This window comes from Zingiber officinale, chromosome 6A, assembly GCF_018446385.1.
Source record: "Zingiber officinale cultivar Zhangliang chromosome 6A, Zo_v1.1, whole genome shotgun sequence".
Taxonomy (NCBI): domain Eukaryota; kingdom Viridiplantae; phylum Streptophyta; class Magnoliopsida; order Zingiberales; family Zingiberaceae; genus Zingiber; species Zingiber officinale.
Window position 1 is genome coordinate 16,802,678 of NC_055997.1, and position 21,983 is coordinate 16,824,660.

A 21,983-nucleotide genomic window follows, 5' to 3' on the forward strand; every position below is an offset into this window, starting at 1 on the left:
ATCAATACAAACAAAATACATCAGCCACATGCGGTTGGAATATTTATATACACAACCACGCAGTTATAATCATAGCCCACTCGGCCGGAATGAAACAATCACAACCACGCAGTTATATATAAAACAGCCCACACTGCTGTACTAAAAACACAGCGGAAAAATGAAGAAAAGCCCATACAAACCAAATAAATACAATGCATGCTGGCACGGCTTAAACACAAATACAACACCAAAAGAATAAGATAGCCACATGGCTAAACACAAATACAATGCCAAAAATAAGAAAAGAATATACAAAAGAAAACAAGCATGGTCTTCGAATGTGACGTAGGACCCGGCAGACAGGATACTCCGAGCGACACCAACCATCTACAAGCTACCTGAAAACATAAATGTATACATGCGGTGGTGAGTATAGGTAACTCAGCGGGTAATAGACAAGATAGTGCATGGTCCATAAACAAACATGGAGATCACAAGTATACAGTCTCAGTAGGGAATAAAGAAACATGATCATACTATCATAATCAATGCACCTAAATATATCTGACATACCGACATAGCCAACAAATACAACTACCTGTACCAGTCTATCCCACAAGATATGATGATCATAGCTGACATACAAACTGCATAGACCACAACTACCATAATGATAAATACATACCCAATCTGGAATTGACGCAAGGTACAAAGATCAGTAACCTCACCGGATCTGCAACAGATATACCCGTGACACCTGTGCAATATAAATACAACTGCATATACATGTAAAATAAATGATATGTATGCAGCATGACAACCATATGCAACAAACATACCTCAAACAAGTGCAACAACCACAATCACATGCAACTAGTATCTAATAGGCATGTATGCAAATATATATCCACCGATGCACCGCGCATTATATGCAAATGTGTATGCATGCTCCATGGTCACCCCGACACCTCTCCAGACACCACGACCCCAGTATGGCCGAGAGGCTTGGGTCCGAGACAAACCGTACAAGCCTCACGCACGTAACCGCTATAAAGCGACTGAGGCGACAGTATACCATGTAGTTATCTAACTACACAGCTAAAGGTCCCTGACCACTCACAACTCAAGCCCCCTGACTACTGTACCCTCAAGACCCACTACTCCAGAGTGGTCGAGGCTGACAGAGTAACAAAACTGAGCAGCTGAGTAAACACGACAGGACATAGCTCCACTCCCAGCTACCACTCTCCATCAGTGGTAGAGTGGACAGCTATAAAAGACTGACAACCCTCTCAACCACAAGGGAGACGATAGTCGTCAGTATGCAATGAATGATGAACATGATATATATACATAATCATGATACGAACACCGTCATCATCCATGCAAACTCTAAATCTATATAAGTACCCCAAAACATGAGTATAATCGTCATGATACCTCCACATATCCCACCAAACATATGTACACAACTACAAATGTATAATCATCTAAAAATCTCCGATAATCCCACAAGAAACATGTACATAAATACAATCAACATGTATCCTCCAGTAGTAAACACATCAGACATGTGTATAAACCATAAACATACAATCAACACAACTCCTCCAAAAGTACATAACCAAACACGTGTGTACATACAACATGCAAATGTAGGGTCAACATGATGACTCCTAAAACACATACCAAGCTACGTACAGTCCACATTATATGCAAAATCAGCATGGTAAATCTAACCACTCGACAATCCCTACAATACATACTCTACACGCGTAATCACAACAGAGTATAAATCAAGAGTAGAGACTGTATATGATATAACTAGGACATCTCAAAGATCAAGCATAAGTATCAAGCAGGAAGGCAACTAACAAATACGATATAAGGAAAAGCAGCCTAATTGATCACAAAAAAACCATGCACTAAGCTCAATAAAAATCTATATAGAGCTAAGGAAGAAATACCCGCCTTTATACATAGATCGTGTCCACAAATCTCACGTCGAGACGCTCGTCCCGAATCCAAATCCTGTAGAAATCAATATATATATATATATATATATATATATATATATATATATATATATATATATATATATATATTATTTAGCTAAATTCATATGAATTAAAATAGCTAAATAAAATCCCCACCTAATCAGGATAACTCCACTCAAATCTAATCTCTAATTAATCCTCCAAATAATTCTTAATCACACTCCTTCTAGATCCCAACATAATCCACAGATTCCAACCAAATACAAACCCTAATCAATCTAACACATACCAATAACGATCATTTATCCATCTACATAAATCATCCACCAAATAATCATTACAAATCAACTCCAAAACTTACCCAAATCCAGAGACCTCAATGTTGACTCATCCGAAGAAGCATGCTACTAGAAACTCCTGGCCAAAACTATAACAAATCCTTCTACACGCTTCCATGTGCTCTAAACCAGACATAACCTAATAACCATTAATAATACCGATAGAACAGAGCAATAATAGGAAAAATCTAAAGGTACATCACCAAAGGAAACTCACCTTGAGGCATGGCCATAAATCAAGAGCTCACATCTCCTACTAACCTCTGCCCACAGCCACCAAATCAAGAGCTCACATCTCCTACTAACCTCTGCCCACTGCCACCAAGAACTCTTACACTAGTTCTTTCCAAGATCAGTCCCGGAAACAATTGCACAACAATGAATTTGCTAGAACTCTAACAAATAAGACAACATGTACCTCAATTGAACTCTTACCTCTTCACCCGAGGCCTGCACAGCTTGAAGAAGTAGAATTGGCAATGGTCGGCAACAAGGAAGGTCCACCACATATTGATCCAATGCTTCCTCTATTCCAGGACAGAAAGAAGAGCAAAAATTGGAAACAATTAAGGCAAGACCTTGATTCCCTATGAATTCGGATGAAGCTTACCAAGGTTGATCACCCGATTCGATCCATCTGGTGGGGAGATACAGAGCATACGCCAGTGATCGGATCCAGGAGGAGGATTGACGGTGGTCAATCGACTAGGAGGGCGTTGCGATCCCAAATCTTGTTGTGCCCTAGATCGGATCCCCCCGATCGCTGTCGACCGCGCGCAAGGAATGGTCGAGAGGCCGAGAAGGTGGTCGCTCCTCCAGAGATGGTTGATACCGTCGAGATCCGATGCTCTCCCTCAGGTGACTCGGCGAGAATAGGATCGTCAGGGAAGAATCTCTCCGTCGGTGTCAGGTTCATCCGCGCGAGAGAGGAAGGAAGAAGCGTCGGGGAGAAGCAGATCATAGCGGCACGAGAGAGAGAGAGAGAGAGAGAGAGAGAGGAGGAAAGCTCAGCCGAGGCACGCTAGAGGAGGGGATCGTTGCCGGCGGTGAGTCCATGGCGACCGGCGATCGTGCGAGAAGAAATCACGAGAGAGGGCTCGAGAGAAAGGAAAACTCGAGCGAGGGGAAAGAAATCGGAGAATGAAGGAAAGAATAAGGAATTAGGGCTTAATTAAATACTTAGGTTTAATTTAACTAAACTCTAAGTTTTCTCCTTAATCAACCCCCACTTAAATGGTGTTCCAAACAGGCCTCCTCCGTACCTCGAATTCATTCTCTCAAAATGGGTCATACAGACTCCGTTTAAATCCCGAAAAATTTCTAAAAATTTCCGAAAAATCCAATGAGATTTTTCGTCCAATAATATTTATTATAAAATTTTACGGTATCTTACATTCTCCCCCCACTAATAAAAATTTGGTCCCCAAATTTACTGATCAACTCAGGGATCCTCATCCAAGGGTAACCACCAAGCAATATACTCATATACCACTCCATCTAAGTATCATGAACAAATCACCAACTGTGATGATCCAACTACCCCTGAATTCCATAATCCACTACCATCATATCCTTCAACATCTGTATAGGGCGCTCAAACTATCTACCAGTCAGAGGATGAAAATCTATACTAAAGTAAAGCTCCTAACCCAAAATCTGCTGTAACCACAATCAAAACCATGAGGTGGAATCGCTGATCTCCATCCAATACAACCCTCAGAGATATACCATAAAGTCCGGTAATCTCTCTACCGTATAATCCTACTACTCGATCCAACGAATAAGAAATGACTCGGAAACACACATAATCTCCCACGAAGATAAAGAATCTCATTCTCATTACACGAGAATTCTAACTAATGGCACGAGACTACTCTACTCATGCTACGTCGAAACTGCACCAAACCCCTGATACGATACATCTGTGTAGAGTGCAAATCCGTCTACACTAGAAAGTACCGCTAAGACATGTGCAACTATCTAAACTGATCTCGCAAGCATCCGTCCAAGAAAGTTCTATTCCCTTCCTAGACAGTCCAATCAACGACATATCAATGCTAGAGAAACCCTCATCCAATCTCTGGTAATATCCAGCTAGACCAAAGGAACAGCGAATCTCTGGTATAGACTACGCATACTCCCAACTGGTAATAGCTTCTATCTATGATCCACTGATATATCTCTACTAAACACAGCGTGTCCCAAAACTCGTAAAAGACAATCACAATACATACTACTAACTTCACATATAGATGTTCTCGTCGAAACATCTCTAGAACTATGCAAAGATATTGTACGTAATCAATCTCAGCTCGGAAAAAGATCACAACATCATCAATGAAGACAATGAAAACTGATCCAATCACCCTAGGAATACCAAGTATCTCGAGTCCATAAAAACATCCAGGTCACTGTAAACCTAAATGATAAAACCAAGGGTTCTTGATATCCATACAACAGACATTCTCAACTGTAAGATCCCCAACAAATCTGTGATCTGATCACCAACTATAAATCATCAAGTCTAATCACCAACTACAAATCGTCAAATCCATAATATTACAGACATGTCACTCCTCATGTAACTATCAACATCAAAATAATAAATCATCAAGTCATATATCCACTAATAGATCATCAAAAGACAACCTACCACCACACCTGATCTCCCAATATCCACCCATCAAAATCGTCCTCAACATCAATCAATCATACCAAATAGTCTCCTACACAAAGATAGAGAAAAAGGAAAGCATCCAACCTTCAACACCTACTACCAACAACTAAATGTATCCCAAAAAGTCTGGCAAATCTCATCATCTCATCCTTTCTGATAATCAAATATCCACAGTAAAGGAATGTCAATCCAAAGTCAAAGGGTTACACAACCTGCTGACTAAAGTCTACCCATCAAGAGAGTATCTCCACCACCCTATATGTCCCTCGACAAATGCTGATAAAAGGGTTGCATCCTCTATCCTAAGATATAGACTACAAGATCTGGTAAAATGATCACGTGGTCAAGATCTTGACCCACCTAATAGAGACAATGTTAGCTGAGTCGTCTAGCCATTGCCTTGTACCCCATCATACTGTGATTGCTTCACCTGAAGTTCAGCATCCTCCAGCATGGAGCAATGAACACAAAGATAGAGGAACGCTACAACTAAATAGCTGATCAAAATATCCGTCAATCGACGTTCTACCCCTCGAAGATCATCATCTGAAACTATACCTAGTTACGGTCGGACCTCCTAGGTATTACTCAACTAACACCACTTCCTCCGCACCATTGTAGGGTATATATCACTAAGTACATCATGGATATCTAATCATATCCAATAGTTCCATGAGTCAGGATCTCCCATGGAACAACGTTAGGCGAGTCGACTGATCATCGCCTTATAATCCATCATGCTAACGAAGAACTAGAGAACTACTCTCTCTCCAAACACCTCAAGGAAATCACTAAGTGATGACCTGATCTCCAAAAACATTCTCTGCTTCTTCCTTCACGTGGTACCGGATCACGTAAAGGTTAAGCAACTAACTTCAACTCTCTCATGTCAGTACAAATCATATATCCAAATGTACTCTCCAACTCATACACCCTAGTAATGGATGTATCTCATAAGTGTTAAGCAGGTAGCTTTACACTTTTCCACATCAATGGAGGTATCCTATCCGAAAGTACCTTCTAAGTCAATCAACTAGGTGCAGACAGTCCATGGTCAAAGTCCCCATGAAATAGGATACGACAATCCTCTACAGGCTGACCTAGTAAATAATGGTATACGGCTAATTCAGTCTTTTCCACGATGGTACAAGTCATGTACTCAAATGTATCTCCCAAATATCTAACCAAGCACAAGTAACCCCAAAGATCAGAATCTCTAGAAATAGAGTATGACAATACCCTAATGATAAAACTGCTAAATAAATCGGTCGTCAATTAACTGATCTAAGAAGGGTAAATCAATCCTCGTCAAAAGAAACTAAGGTAAAAATCGATCCACCACTACCCAAGTCAACGAGGGTAATCTGCAAACCTAACCAACAGGAGTAAATCAATACTCTACTAATCAAAATAACAGGAGTATGAAACCAACTAAGATAAATCAATCCTAAACTGACCGAACTAACAGGAGCACGAAATCAACCAAGATATATCAACCTCCACTACCCAAGTCAAACAGGTAAATCAATCCCAAAACTAAACGAACCAATAGGAGTACACTAGTACTCTACTAACTGTGCCATCATGAGTATACAGATATCATCCACTACTCAACTAATAATAACAAGAACTAGTATGTGACACTCACTATCAACCAACTAGTAGTAACTGACACTAAAAACTACTGGTAGTATGATATGAGGAAATCCCCTAAGATTGTAAATCCTTGTTCTCCAGTAGGGTCAACCGTGATCAGTGATTGACCCAACCCATGAAATGCATGCTACAAATAACTGGACAGGTACTAACAAAAGTGTACTAACAAATGTCATCACTATCAGAATAACAATGCAGATACTAACAGAAATGTATGATAGCAATATGCAAACATACCTCCTATAGCCTAGAGATATCCTGCAGCTGCCTGGTCCCAAAGCCCGATAGTCACATCAAGAAAGCCGAAACACAAAACCCAAAAACACGAATAACAGGCATCGTACCTGCTCTGATACCACTTAATTGTCACACCCCCAAAGAGTCTCTGCCAGACAAAAATCCGGTAGCATCTCCCCTGTACCGGTGACAATCTGAAGCATCAATACAAACAAAATACATCAGCCACATGCGGCTGGAATATTTATATACACAACCACGCAATTATAATCACAGCCCACTCGGCTGGATTGAAACAATCACAACCACACAGTTATATATAAAATAGCCCACACAGCTGTACTAAAAACACAGCGAAAAAATGAAGAAAAGCCCACACAAACCAAATAAATACAATGCATGCTGGCACGGCTTAAACACAAATACAACACCAAAAGAATAAGATAGCCACATGGCTAAACACAAATACAATGCCAAAAATAAGAAAAGAATATACAAAAGAAAACAAGCACGATCTTCGGATGTGACGTAGGACCCGGCAGACAGGATACTCCGAGCGACACCAACCATCTACAAGCTACCTGAAAACATAAATGTATACATGCGGTGGTGATTATAGGTAACTCAGCGGATAATAGACAAGATAGTGCATGGTCTATAAACAAACATGGAGATCACAAGTATACAGTCTCAGTAGGGAATAAAGAAACATGATCATACTATCATAATCAATGCACCTAAATATATCTAACATACCGACATAACCAACAAATACAACTACCTGTACCAGTCTATCCCACAAGATATGATGATCATAGCTGACATACAAACTGCATAGACCACAACTACCATAATGATAAATACATACCAAATCTGGAATCGACGCAAGGTACAAAGATCAGTAACCTCACCGGATCTGCAACAGATATACCCGTGACACCTGTGCAATATAAATACAACTGCATATACATGTAAAATAAATGATATGTAAGCAGCATGACAACCATATGCAACAAACATATCTCAAACAAGTGCAACAACCACAATCACATGCAACTAGTATCTACTAGGCATGTATGCAAATATATATCTACCGATGCACCGCGCATCATATGCAAATGTGTATGCATGCTCCATGGTCACCCCCGACACCTCTCCAGACACCACGACCCCAGTATGGCCGAGAGGCTTGGGTCCATGACAAACCGTACAAGCCTCACGCACGTAACCGCTATAAAGCGACTGAGGCGACAGTATACTATGTAGTTATCTAACTACACAGCTAAGGGTCCCTGACCACTCACAACTCAAGCCCCCTGACTACTGTACCCTCAAGACCCACTACTCCAGAGTGGTCGAGGCTGACAGAGCAACAAAACTGAGCAGCTGAGTAAGCGCGACAGGACATACCACCACTCCCAGCTACCACTCTCCATCAGTGGTAGAGTGGACAGCTATAAAAGACTAACGACCCTTTCAACCACAAGGGATACGATAGTCGTCAGTATGCAATGAATGATGAACATGATATATATATATACATAATCATGATACGAACACCGTCATCATCCATGCAAATTCTAAATCTATATAAGTACCCCCAAAACATGAGTATAATCGTCATGATACCTCCACATATCCCACCAAATATATGTACACAACTACAAATGTATAATCATCTAAAAATCTCTGATAATCCCACAAGACACATGTACATAAATACAATCAACATGTATCCTCCAGTAGTAAACACATCAGACATGTGTATAAACCATAAACATACAATCAACACAACTTCTCCAAAAGTACATAACCAAACACATGTGTACATACAACATGCAAATGTATGGTCAACATGATGACTCCTAAAACACATACCAAGCTACGTACAATCCACATTATATGCAAAATCAGCATGGTAAATCTAACCACTCGATAATCCCTACAATACATACTCTACACGCGTAATCACAACAGAGTAGAAATCAAGAGTAGAGACTGTATATGATATAACTAGGACATCTCAAAGATCAAGCATAAGTATCAAGCAGGAAGGCAACTAACAAATACGATATAAGGAAAAGCAGCCTAATCCATCACAAAAATAACCATGCACTAAGTTCAATAAAAATCTACATAGAGCTAAGGAAGAAATACCCGCCTTTATACATAGATCGTGTCCACAAATCTCACGTCGAGACGCTCATCCCGAATCCAAATCCTGTAGAAATCAATATATATATATATATATATATATATATATATATATATATATATATATATATATATATATATATATATATATATATATATATATATATATATATATATTATTTAGCTAAATTCATATGAATTAAAATAGCTAAATAAAATCCCCACCCAATCAAGATAACTCCACTCAAATCTGATCTCTAATTAATCCTCCAAATAATTCTTAATCACACTCCTTCTAGATCCCAACATAATCCACAGATTCCAACCAAATACAAACCCCAATCAATCTAACACATACCAATAATGATCATATATCCATCTACATAAATCATCCACCAAATAACCATTACAAATCAACTCCAAAACTTACCCAAATCCAGAGACCTCAATGTTGACTCATCCGAAGAAGCATGCTACTAGAAACTCCTGGCCAAAACTATAACAAATCCTTCTACACGCTTCCATGTGCTCTAAACCAGACATAACCTAATAACCATTAACAATACCGATAGAACAGAGCAATCATAGGAAAAATCTAAAGGTACATCACCAAAGGAAACTCACCTTGAGGCATGGCCACAAATCAAGAGCTCACATCTCCTACTAACCTCTGCCCACAGCCACCAAATCAAGAGCTCACATCTCCTACTAACCTCTGCCCACTGCCACCAAGAACTCTCACACTAATTCTTTCCAAGATCAGTCCCAAAAACAATTGTACAACAATGAATTTGCTAGAACTCTAACAAATAAGACAACATGTACCTCAATTGAACTCTTACCTCTTCACCCAAGGCCTGCACAGCTTAAAGAAGTAGAATTGGCTATGGTCGGCAACAAGGAAGGTCCACCACATATTGATCCAATGCTTCCTCTATTCCAGGACAGAAAGAAGAACAAAAATTGGAAACAATTAAGGCAAGACCCTGATTCCCTATGAATTCGGATGAAGCTTACCAAGGTTGATCACCCGATTCGATCCATCTGGTGGGGAGATACAGAGCATACACCAGTGATCGGATCCAGGAGGAGGATTGACGGTGGTCAATCGACTAGGAGGGCGTTGCGATCCCAAATCTTGTTGTGCCCTAGATCGGATCCCCCCGATCGCTGTCGACCGCGCGCAAGGAATGGTCGAGAGGCCGAGAAGGTGGTCGCTCCTCCAGAGATGGTTGATACCGTCGAGATCCGATGCTCTCCCTCAGGTGACTCGGCGAGAATAGGATCGTCAGGGAAGAATCTCTCCGTCGGTGTCAGGTTCATCCGCGCGAGAGAGGAAGGAAGAAGCGTCGGGGAGAAGCGGATCACAGCGGCACGAGAGAGAGAGAGAGAGAGAGAGTAGGAAAGCTCAGCCGAGGCACCCTGGAGAAGGGGATCATTGCCGGGGGTGAGTCCATGGCGACCGGCGATCGTGCGAGAAGAAATCGCGAGAGAGGGCTCGGGAGAAAGGAAAACTCGCATGAGGGGAAAGAAATCGGAGAATGAAGGAAAGAATAAGGAATTAGGGCTTAATTAAATACTTAGGTTTAATTTAATTAAACTCTAAGTTTTCTCCTTAATCAACCCCCACTTAAATGGTGTTCCAAACAGGCCTCCTCTATACCTCGAATTCATCCTCTCAAAACGGGCCATACGGACTCCGTTTAAATCCCGAAAAATTTCTAAAAATTTTCAAAAAATCCATTGAGATTTTTCGTCCAATAATATTTATTATAAAATTTTACGGTATCTTACATTTTCTAACCATGTTAAAAAAGAAAATTTTTGAAGAGAAGTTTTAAATTTTAAAACATGGTTTTAATTTTTAAAACTTTTTTAACATTCACTTTAGGAAGTTGAAAGAGAACTTGTAAAATTTTATAAGAGTTTTTTTCTTTGGTTATAAAATTTTTACAAAGGTTATTTCTTTCCTTTTATTGTGGCCGGCCACCCTTGCTTGGTGTCCAAGCAAGGGGCCGGCCAATCAAGTTAATCAATCCATGTTTGATGATTGAATCAATCAAGAGGAAAGAAAAGGAAAAATAAAAAGGGAAAAGGAAAAACAATAGGAAGATTTTAATTTTTGTAAAAAGTCTTTCCTTATTTGCCTTGGGCAAGTAATATAAAAGAATGGGAGGGGAGGCCTCGTAAGAGAACAATTCTTATTCTCTTGTTGGTGATCCTCTTGTGGACGGCCCTCTCTCCCTCTCTTTTCCCTTTGCTCTCTTTTGCTCCTTGGTGGTGGTGGTGGCTGAAACTTAGAGAAGGAGGAGAAGCTCTTTGGGTGGTGTTCATCTTGGAGGATCGTCGCTCACACGACGTCCAAGAGAAGGCGAGGAATACGGCAGAAGATCTCAAGGTCATTAGCATACAAAGAGAAGGTATAACTAGTAATTTTCTTCCGCGTCATGCTAGTTATTTTTCTTTGTATGAATTCCAAACACAAGAGGCATTAGATTCTAGTTTTTTGGATTTATTTTGAAGTTGTGTTTTTTTTTTGTTTTTCGAATTTGTGATTCGATTGTTCTTTTTAGTTAAACCTAGAGTTATATAAGGAAATTAAATATTAGCTTTCTTTAAAAGGTTTTGTCTAGGAAGTGGTGGTTGCTCCCATATCCAAGAAGACCTAGTGTCTCGCCATGTTTAACCTGGAAGCTAATTTTAGAAATTAATATTTAATTAAATTTATAACATAGGTGGATTTGTATCAATAGTGTTAAGTTCTGCTTGCGATCCAAGTGTATACCATTAAAAACAGATAAGTTAAATTTGGAATCAATAATGTTAAGTTCCGTTTGTGATTCCTAATTTAACTTCTAAAGAACACAATAGGTTATTTAGGAAAAGTTCGACACTTGTACAAAATTTTATACAGTGGAACCGATACGATCTTCCTAGGACCAAAATGCAATATCCTTTTGGTCAAGGTTGACCTAGTTGATTAAGCTTGAGTTGGCTCAAATTTGAGTCTTGATGTTTGGGTTTTGATGTTTGACAATAAATGGAGATTACAGATGCAATCGTCCGTTTAGGAAGATTGTTGATACAATTCCCCTCTGGTCAAGGTTAACTAGTTAGATATGAAGAAGAGTCAAGTGGGTCAAAGGGTTGACTGGATACTTGATTGGGGAAGTCTTAACTTGAGGTTAAGCAGATGGGAAATCCTGGTGAGTGAAGCCAGGTGAAAGACCTAGTGAATGAAGCTAGGCAGTTAGAAAATCCTAGTGGGTGAAGATAGGTGAAAGTTCTGGTGAATGAATTCAGGCAGGTGAAAGTCTTGGTGAGTGAAGCCAGGCAGGTGAAAGTCCCGGTGAGTAAAGTCGGGCAGTGGAAAAATCCTGGTGAGTGAAGCTAGGTGAAAACCCTAGTGAGTGTAGCTAGGTGAAAGTCCTGGTGAGTGAAGTCAGGCACGAGGAAATTCAGGTGGGTCAAGGTTGACCAGACACCTGGTATTGAGAAGTCCAAGTAGGTCAAAGAATTGACCAGATACTCGGCACAAGAAAATCTAGATGGGTCAAGGGTGACTGGACATCTGGTGGAAGGAAGTCCAAGTGGATCATGGAGGACCGGACACTTGGCACGAGATGGTAAATCTAAGTGGGTCAAGGAGGACCATACTTGGTGATCAGAAGTCCAATGAGAAGTTGGCAAAGAGAAAGCCCTGATGGGTCAAAAGTTGACCGAACACTTAGCGGTCGTAAGTCCAATAGGGAGTTGACATGGAACTAGGAAGTTCGGGCGTAGTAAACTTCCGAAGACCATAACTTTTGACTCGGATATCAGAATGAGGTCATCTTGGATGCGAAACGAAGCTTGTTTCAAGGTCTACACAATTTTCTGCTTGCCAATCGATTGGTCAATCAATTGGGGGGGGGGGGGGGGTTCAATCGATTAGCCAATTGATTAGATGACGTGATTTTGTGCAGAAACCTTCATGATCGATTGGCTAATCGATCAAAACTTCCCCAATCAATTGGTCAATCGATTGGGAGAGTTTATGAGCGAACAGTGAGCTTCTGAATCGATCAGTTGATCGATTGAAACCTCCAATCGATCATTCGATCGATTGGGATGCTGGAAATCACGTGATAGAGGCTGAATCGATCGGGCAATCGATTCAGGCGCTTTCTAGAGAGCACGAAGGTGCTCTGAATCGATCGACCGATCGATTCAAAGTCTCCTCAATAGATTGAAAGTCATTCAATCGATTGGGATCCGACCATTGCGTAGGTTATAGCCATTGGCAAACGATTTTCTTCGTACTTCTTCGGCTTCCTTCTCCGCCCGATCACAGCGACCATTTTAGAGATTTCTCCACTCTCACAACCAGATCTTGAAGGCTCTTGGGGACAAGTGTAGCCACACTTCCAAGGTTCAAGAGGCAACAACAAGCAACAAGAAGCTCTTAATTTATATCTTTTGTATTTTCTTCTTGTGTGAGTTGTATTTGTTGTATGGGGTTGTACAAGGCTTCTCTGCCTTTGGTAGTTACCGAAAGGAGTGTTTTTTTAGTGGAGAGTGTGTCGCGTGTGGATCTTTGGATTAGTCACCTCTTCTTGAGGTGAATACCAAGTGAATCCTTATGTTAGCATTGTATTTTTGTTTCTTGTTCTTTCCGCTACATATCAACACCAAGAGGCAAGCAACGACGAGCTATTCACCCCCCCTCCCTTCTAGCACATTTCAACCCAAACACTGCTTTCTTCTAACATTGTTTTTCCTTCATCGATGCACTCGATGCTCATCTCAGATGAGCTTGCTTCTTCATTGTCTTAGTGACTTGCCATCAACGCAAGTTTGGCATAGGCTTCATGTAGCGACCACCCTTCTTACTACTACTACTCTCTAAGAGTGACCGTTACTATTAACTCTTCTTAATCGGTATGATTAAAAACCACATGGAAGCCCTACCAAAAAATTTCGGCAGAGTCTCCCCTGTACCGGTGACCATAAACCGAGATACAAATATAGTATACATCAGCCACAAGCAGCTGGAACAATTATCAAACACCCACACAGTTAAATAAGTATCAAACACATAAATATCTACTTACTAAACTAAACTCATCCTACATGCAACCTAGAACAAGAATAAACTTGAATGACACGGAGTGTAAAGTACAGTCTCAAATATTTACAATAACTAAAATGCGGAAACTAAAAAAAAGAATAAGGAAAGAAGACTAAAGGAACTCCTTTCTAGTCCCAAGACTTCCATAGTCCTGGCATCACATATCATCCGCACCTCCTCGTCGTCTTCCTTTATCTGCAATAAGAGGAAATGCAATCTATAAGCAAAATGCTTAGTAAGCGCTATCTAACTCACAAAATCTCGATATGCATGTGAATATACTGAAAACTAAAACTGAATTCTCAAAGGAAAAACTACTCATGCTCATCTACTAGTAAAAAAAACAAACATACTGAAATGCTAAACATGTAAAGCTATTCATGCTCTTCTAATAACATAGAATAGTAAATTAATCTAAATAACATGCTAGCATAAAAGAAAACTCAACTTGCTGATTTTAAAACAAAGTGAAACTTAATTCATTTGTTCTGAACTTATTCTTTTATCTCACTTGTTTAAAACTTATCCTTTAATACTTTTACACTTATGTGAAACTTATTTTTCATCTTCAAAACTTATACTCATAATACTTCAAAATAATAATCAACTTTTTTCTTGGGTCCGGCAACAGTACTTGCTATGTGGGCATCCCTAACTAGACCCGAGATAGTTGGTCCCGAATCTAGTAGGGTTTACTAGGTTATCTAAACCTAGGGACGACTATGGGAGCCCAGCCCAAGGACAACTGAGAGTCATGCATAATAGGTTATATAAACCTAGGGACGACTATGGGAGCCCAACCTAAGGACAATTGAGAGTCCAATATTGTGCCACTGATAAAAGTAAAATACTTGTTATCTTTTAATACTTCTAATATATAATGTCTTGGCATTTTCTTTAGCACCTTGTGTGCCAAAATCCCTAAAGTCTTGACTTTGGGATCTACTTAAGGTCTTGACCTTTTTCTTTCTTCTCTTTATCTTTCTTATACTTGTTAATACCTCTAATAAAGAAATATCTCATACAAAACTGTACTAAAATACTTATTAACATTGAACTGAAATACTTAACAGAGTTGCATGAAAATACTTAATAAAACTATACTGAAATGCTCAATAAAACTGCATACTATGCTAATCAAAATTCTGCATACTTTGCTAACAAAATTGCACTTGAAACTCTAAAGAAATCTGTACTATAACTCAACATTTACATCCAATAAACATTCTGTATTATGACTTAATCAAGACATTAAAGACAAGTAGATCAACAACAACATGGTTCCGTCATAACATGTGTGCGTAGAGGTCATATAATTTCTTATATCAACAGTCCAAAGCGTAAAACCTTAAGACATCAAAATTAGTATTTACGGAAATGATTACTACAGCTTCACAAATCCTGGCCACCATATAGCTACAACAGATACAAATAACAACATAAACTTAGAACTAAACTTGGGTATAAATAGTTAGAGCTTAAGGTAAATCATGTATAGGAATATGATGGACTTAAAGCTATACATACCAGAAGCCATAAATTCATATTAAAATAAAACCTATGTCATGCTTGCTTGTAAACACAAGGGAAATGGGGCTGTTCAAACTAAAATCTAACCGCAATGAAGAAAACTAACTGCATGCTCAAAATTTATTCAAGCTATCTTACGTTCATTGCCTAGCTACAAAATCTGAGATTTACCGTGCTCTGTGTAAACCGAACATGCTTATTAAAATAACAAACAGAAAGGATTTAAACTGAAATCTACTAAACCTTGAAACCTATATGAAACTTGTTCAAAGCTTGTATGCTACACAAAATTCCCAAACTAAAACCAAATAGCACTACCTGGCACCAGAACAACCTCACGGAAGCAACACAAAATCAAAAGCTTCGAACTTTACAGCATGCTTCAAATTCAAGAACACAAAAATCAAAAATGAGCAACCACAAACTAAACAATCTGTTAACTTCTGAATCTAACAATCCCACATGCTTGGACTGAACTAATCCTTCCCTTCTTTCTTTAGGGTTCACGGCAGCAAACAAAAAAATAAGTTTCTTCACGGCAAAACTCAAGAAAACAAGGAAACACCAAAGCAAAATCGGAGCTACTCTTACCACAGGTGAGTAGCAACTTACCTTTGTTTCCTTGACTCACAGCCGAAGGAGAAACCTTCTAATGCTTCTAGGGTTTGGATAACTTGAAATCTTCGGCGACTCCTTGCATCCACAGCTTCCCTTTGACGAGAGGATCCCGAAATGGTGAAGAAATCTCGACGTTAGCCCCCTCGCCAACTGCCAGAGGTGAAAACCCTAGCTCCGGCTTGCTGCTGCGGTTTCGCTCGAGAAGAAGCACCGCACACGCGAGAGGAAAAAGGAAAAAGGAGAAAGGAAAGCTAGGTCACGGGTAATCAATCAAGCCCTAAGTTCTCCTCTTTTATAACTTCAATATTCGGTTTTTTTTATAATTTTGCTATCAATTCTAAACAGAACCGACGGCCTGAATACTTGGTCATCAGCGGTTTAGCGCGAGTTGGAGGTCGCGCGTTCGAACTCTGCTCGGCTCCCTTTATTTTGATATTTCTGTTTCTATTATGGCTTAAGTATAATTTAGTTCCTATATGTTCACAAAATATCCGCAGCACACTTGGTTAGCCGGATTTACTTAAGGCTTTGCTTAACCGGAGGTCTCCGGTTCGAATCTCGGCTTGGACATTTTTTTGTCAAAACTTTCTTCGTTTAGTAAAAATACCAAACGACCTCTGAAAATGACATAAAATACTCTAAAAATTTTTAAAAATTTATAGAATATTTCTATAGCATTTCTAAATATTTTTAAGAACGTTTAAAACTCCTAATGGGGAAAATTGGGTCGTTACAATCCCCCATACCTTATAAAAAGTTCATCCTCGAACTTAAAATAATTCTGGAAAGTGGGTACTTGTTAAATTTGGCAAAAGAAATTGACACAAAAGAGTGGGTAGCACCAGTATCAAATAAGACGGTAGCTAAATGCTAAAGGGTAGATATTTGACCTGTGACTACCGTGGAGGTACCGGCAGCTTCTTCCTTAGTGAGAGAAAATACTCTGGCATTGATTGGAACGGGTGGGGCTTCCAACCTTTCCTGACCGAGATAGGGTCCCTCTAGTGATGTTGTCATGTGGTGTAACTGTGCAGGCTTGCCTTCATATTGCACTAACTGTTGCTGAGGTGCCTTAAACTTATTAGGACATGCTCTAGCTAGATGTCCTTCTTGGCCACATGAATAACATTCGGTCATACCCAAAAGACAGGCTCCTGGATGCGATCTCCCGCATTTAGGGCAGGAAGGGAACTTAACCTGCTCGTCTATTGGACCTCCCTTTTGGTTGCCTCCTGTATCCCCTCGTTTCCTTTTGTTACCCTTGCCCTTCCAATTCTGATCACTTGATTGAGGTTTCTGGCTTCCCACTGTCTTGTTTTCGATCTTGACTGACTTGTGTTGCTCTCGTTGCGCCTTGATGTTGTCCAGATAGTGCTCAGCGACTAATGCTCTGCTGACCAGCTCTTCGCCAGTCTGGGGCTGGTGAGTTCCACTACTCACATTAAGTGCTATTACTGGTCTCAGCATCCTGAGCATCATTCTGACTCGTTCCTTTTTCGTACTTACTAGCTCTGGACAGAGACGGGCTAGCCTATTGAATTTCTGTACTGTTTCTTCCACCAACAGTTCTTCTTGTCTGAATTCTATAAACTCCTCAAAATACTTATTGGTGATCCGTTGACGGAAGAATTCTTCGTAAAACTCTGTCTCGAAGTCAACCCAGCTCATCTGATTGACCAACCTCTAGCTCTTATCTCTCTCCCACCACATACGAGTATCACCTAATAGGCAGAAAGAGGCACACTTGACCTTCTCGACTTCTGGCCAGTCAAGAAGCTCCATGGTACTTTCCAGTGTCTTAGACCAAGCTTGAGCATCCCAGGGCTCAGTCGTACCTGAGAAACTTTCTGGCTTCAGCCTCAACCACTGTATCAGGTAGGCTTCTTGTCTTCTAGGTGCTATGGGGACTTCCAGAGCGGCTGGTGGAACCTCAATCACTACTGGAGTCTCCACATTAACAATTGGAGGAGTGGGAGGGACTGGCTGCTGATTTGCCATCAGATTGACGATCACTTGTTGCTGCTCTGCCACTTGTCTCTGGAGTTGAGCAACAACTTCAGAGAGATTTGGTTCAGCTATTCTGGGCTCTTCGTCTTCCTGTGCTCGGCCCTCAGTACGAACGGTACGGGGACGTCATCTTCTTGACATCTAATTATGTAGGAGAGAAACAAAACTAAAATCATCTCTATTCTTCCTAAGCATATGTATCCAAACATAGAAAAAAATAAAACAAGAATTTTCTTCTTACTTAACCGCATATAAGCAGATACTCTATACCGCAATTAATAAGCATAAAAGAAAAATTAAATATTTTCTTACTTGAAGACGACAAAGATGGTGCTGATGTGTGATGCTGGAGAATGGGAACTGCTCTGATACCAACTGTAACGACCACCCTTCTTACTACTACTACTCTCTAAGAGTGACCGTTACTTAACTATTAACTCTACTTAACCGGTATGATTAAAACCACATGGAAGCCCTACCGAAAAATTTCGGCAGAGTCTCCCCTGTACCGGTGACCATAAATCGAGATACAAACATAGTATACATCAGCCACAGGCGGCTGGAACATTTATCAAACACCCACACAGTTAAATAAGTATCAAACACACAAATATCTACTTACTAAACTGAACTCATCCTACATGCAACCTAGAACAAGAATAAACTTGAATAACTCGGAGTGTAAAGTACAGTTTCAAATGTTTACAATAACTAAAATGCGGAAACTAAAAAAATGAATAAGGAAAGAAGACTAAAGGAACTCCTTTCTAGTCCCAAGACTTCCATAGTCCTTGCATCACACATCATCCGCACCTCCTCCTCGTCTTCCTTTATCTGCAGTAAGAGGAAAAGCAATCTATAAGCAAAATGCTTAATAAGCGCTATCTAACTCACAAAATCTCAATATGCATTTAAATATACTGAAAAGTAAAACTGAATTCTCAAAGGAAAAAAACTACTCTTGCTCATCTACTAGTAAAAGAAATAAACATACTGAAATGCTAAACATGTAAAGCTACTCATGCTCTTCTAATAACAGAGAACAGTAAACTAATCTAAATAACATGCTAGCATAAAAGAAAACTCAACTTGTTGATTTTAAAACAAAGTGAAACTTAATTCATTTGTTCTGAATTTATTCTTTTATCTCACTTGTTTAAAACTTATCCTTTAATACTTTTACACTTATGTGAAACTTATTTTTCATGTTCAAAACTTATACTTATAATACTTCAAAATAATAATCAACTTTTTCTTGGGCCCGGCAACTGTACTTGCTATGCGCGTATCCCTAACTAGATCCGAGATAGCTGGTCCCGAATCTAGTAGGGTTTACTAGGTTATCTAAACCTAGGGATGACTATGGGAGCCCAGCCCAAGGACAACTGAGAGTCTTGCATACTAGGTTATCTAAACCTAGGGACGACTATGGGAGCTCAACCCAAGGACAACTGAGAGTTCAGTACAGTGCCACTGATAAAAGTAAAATACTTGTTATCTTTTAATACTTCTAATATATAATGTCTTGGCATTTTCTTTAGCACCTTGTGTGCCAAAATCCCTAAAGTCTTGACTTTGGGATCTACTTAAGGCCTTGGCCTTTTTCTTTCTTCTCTTTATCTTTCTTATACTTGTTAATACCTCTAATAAAGAAAATACTCATACAAAACTGTACTAAAATGCTTATTAACATTGCACTGAAATACTTAACAGAGTTGCATGAAAATACTTAATAAAACTATATCGAAATGCTCAATAAAACTGCATACTATGCTAATCAAAATTCTGCATACTTTGCTAACAAAATTGCACTTGAAACTCTAAAGAAATCTGTACTATAACTCAACATTTACATCCAATAAACATTCTGTATTATGACTTAATCAAGACATTTAAGACAAGTAGATCAACAACAACATGGTTCCGTCATAACATGTGTGCGTAGAGGTCATATAATTTCTTATATCAATAGTCCAAAGCGTAAAACCTTAAGACATCAAAATTAGTATTTACGGAAATGATTACTACAGCTTCACAAATCCTGGCCACCCATATAGCTACAACAGATACAAATAACAACATAAACTTAGAAGTAAACTTGGGTATAAATAGTTAGAGCTTAAGGTAAATCATGTATAGGAATATGATGGACTTAAAGCTATACATACCAGAAGCCATAAATTCATATTAAAATAAAACCTATGTCATGCTTGCTTGTAAACACAAGGGAAATGGGGTTGTTCAAACTAAAATCTAACCGCAATGAAGAAAACTAACTGCATGCTCAAAATTTATTCAAGCTATCTTACGTTCATTGCCTAGCAACAAAATCTGAGATTTACCGTGCTCTGTGTAAACCGAACATGCTTATTAAAATAACAAACAGAAAGGATTTAAACTGAAATCTACTAAACCTTGAAACCTATATGAAACTTGTTCAAAGCTTGTATGCTACACAAAATTCCCAAACTAAAACCAAATAGCACTACCTGGCACCAGAACAACCTCACGGCAGCAACACAAAATCAAAAGCTTCAAACTTTACAGCATGCTTCAAATTCAAGAACACAAAAATAAAAAATGAACAACCACAAACTAAACAATCTGTTGACTTCTGAATCTAACAATCCCACATGCTTGGACTGAACTAATCCTTCCCTTCTTTCTTTAGGGTTCACGGCAGCAAACAAAAAAACAAGTTTCTTCACGGCAAAACTCAAGAAAACAAGGAAACACCAAAGCAAAATCGGAGCTACTCTTACCACAGGTGAGTAGCAACTTACCTTTGTTTCCTTGACTCACAGCCAAAGGAGAAACCTTCTAATGCTTCTAGGGTTTGGATAACTTGAAATCTTCGGCGACTCCTTGCGTCCACAGCTTCCCTTCGACGAGAGGATCCCAAAATGGTGAAGAACTCTCGACGTTAGCCCCCTCGCCGGCCGCCGGAGGTGAAAACCTTAGCTCCGGCTTGCTGCTGCGGTTTCGCTCGAGAAGAAGCACCGCGCACACGAGAGGAAAAGGAAAAAGGAGAAAGGAAAGCTAGGTCACGGGTAATCAATCAAGCCCTAAGTTCTCCTCTTTTATAACTTCAATATTCGGTTTTTTTTTATAATTTTGCTATCAATTCTAAACAGAACCGACGGTCTGAATACTTGGTCAGCAGCGGTTTAGCGCGAGTTGGAGGTCGCACGTTCGAACTCTGCTCGGCTCCCTTTATTTTGATATTTCTGTTTCTATTATGGCTTAAGTATAATTTAGTTCCTATATGTTCACAAAATATCCGTAGCACACTTGGTTAGCCGGATTTACTTAAGGCTTTGCTTAACCGGAGGTCTCCGGTTCGAATCTCTGCTTGGACATTTTTTTGTCAAAATTTCTTTCGTTTAGTAAAAATACCAAACGACCTTCGAAAATTACATAAAAATACTCTAAAAATTTCTAAATATCTCTAGAATATTTCTATAGCATTTCTAAATATTTTTAAGAACGTTTAAAACTCCTAATAGGGAAAATTGGGTCGTTACACTTCAATTTCTAACTCTAACGTTTCATCCCATGTTGCTTTTAGGTTCTTGTACTTCTTCAGGGTTAGTCTTTTGTCCTTTTCCTTGTCATTGTCATTATCTTTGTTCTTCTATTTTGGGGCAGTTGTCTTTGACGTGCCCTTCTTCATTGCA

At 39.4% G+C, this 21,983-nt stretch overlaps 1 long non-coding RNA gene across 1 annotated transcript; it reads right to left on the reverse strand.

Moving 5' to 3' along the window:
* Nucleotides 1-322: 322 nt before the first annotated feature.
* On the reverse strand, nucleotides 323-3,056 carry LOC121993763. Its single transcript, XR_006115405.1, has 3 exons — nucleotides 2,928-3,056; nucleotides 2,753-2,844; nucleotides 323-380 (listed from the first exon to the last, which is right to left on the reverse strand). It is a non-coding gene; the product is annotated as an uncharacterized LOC121993763 (long non-coding RNA).
* Between the last annotated feature and the right edge of the window lie 18,927 nt (nucleotides 3,057-21,983).